Here is a 1,462-nt window from a genome sequence, read left to right on the forward strand (position 1 = left end):
CATAACTTATATGGTGAAAGAAAATTTTTTTTTTTTGCTCACTTTTTCTTTTCTATCGTGCTTTTTTTAGCAAATTTTTCTTGATGATAGAGTCAAGTTTGGAGAAGAGTGGCTCGTCCTCCCCGTCCACAAGATATCATAAGGGTTCATAGATGGATAACAAGCTATTAGCAGAGGCTCAATCCAAGTATATTTCTGACAATGTTATGACATTGAAACCTACGAGGAAAGAGGGAATTGCTAATACCATTCATGAGCATAAGATTTATGTGCACTTTGAGCAATTTCAATCAAGTTTATAGTTACCACTGTGCATAGAACTAGTGGATATACTAAACTTTTTTGTGCTTCTTTTTGCCCATATTAGTCCTAACTTAAATATGAGCGTTATGGTGGTCATAATGCACGCTCATGTGTAATTTTTGTTTTGGTCCCCCAATTTGTTTCTTTAATCCTTCCAATTAAAGGTGCAAAATGGCTGGATGGTGGTGTTTTCTTCCCAGCGTAAGATGTTAAACCTTCCTAACAAATGTTTATCGATTGGAAGAAGCAACTCTGCATCGCACGTAGGATAAATGGTTGGAACATTCCCACCGAGTTACATTGATCGAGAAGAAAATGCCCGGTCTTATGTCGCCGACAGCTAAAGAAGAGAAGATCTTTCGTGCTTGCAAGAAGGTGCAAAGCACTTCACACGCCCTACTCAAAGAGATGTTAAAAGGTGAATATCTTTCCTTTGTGTTGAAGTTGGAGGTTTTCTTAAGTTTGTTACAGATTAGTTGATTGATTACCACCATGATTCTTATTACTTGATCACATATGAGAAATGAGAAGCACAGGCAAGTCAGGTGCTTGTCTGACCGGACTACTTCCATCTAGACCATTCACATGTTTGTTGGTGCCGAATAATTTTTATCTTTATATAATATGAATTTTTTATATGACATCAAAATATCATTATTTTTTATTTTCAAAAGTGAAATACACATTCTTATACATAGGCAAGATAACATGATATGCATATAAAAATTAAAATTTAGTTAATAGACATATAAATACATAGAAATTTACTATACGCACATAGGGCTGTAATTGAGCCGAGCTTGAGCGAGCTCAGGCTTGGCTCGTGTTCGGCTCGTTCGAAATAGCTCGTGTTCGAAATCAGCTCGTGAACAGTGTGTCCGTGTTCGGCTCGATTTAAAAATTTGTGGTCGTGTTCGGCTCGTGTTCTGCTCGAAATTGGCTTGTTAAACTTAAATTGAGAAAAATAGTTGTAACATGTGGGATTCGAACCTGAATCAAATATATACAAAAGAAGACACTAATCACATTACCACATGAGGTGTTATGATTTAAATTTATACATAAATATATATAATATATTATTATATAAATAATATATGTAATATATTGTTATATAAATAGTTGTATAATTTTTTTTTTTATTTCGAGCTAAAATGAG

General features: G+C 34.4%; 1 protein-coding gene across 3 annotated transcripts in view; it reads left to right on the plus strand.

Annotated features, from left to right (window-relative positions):
* Window positions 1-1,462, plus strand: part of LOC110018961 (actin-related protein 2/3 complex subunit 5A-like) — a 12,493-nt gene that overhangs the window by 3,904 nt on the left and 7,127 nt on the right. The window lies entirely within an intron of this gene.

The sequence above is a fragment of the Phalaenopsis equestris genome, unplaced genomic scaffold, assembly GCF_001263595.1.
Source record: "Phalaenopsis equestris unplaced genomic scaffold, ASM126359v1 Scaffold000036, whole genome shotgun sequence".
NCBI lineage: Eukaryota > Viridiplantae > Streptophyta > Magnoliopsida > Asparagales > Orchidaceae > Phalaenopsis > Phalaenopsis equestris.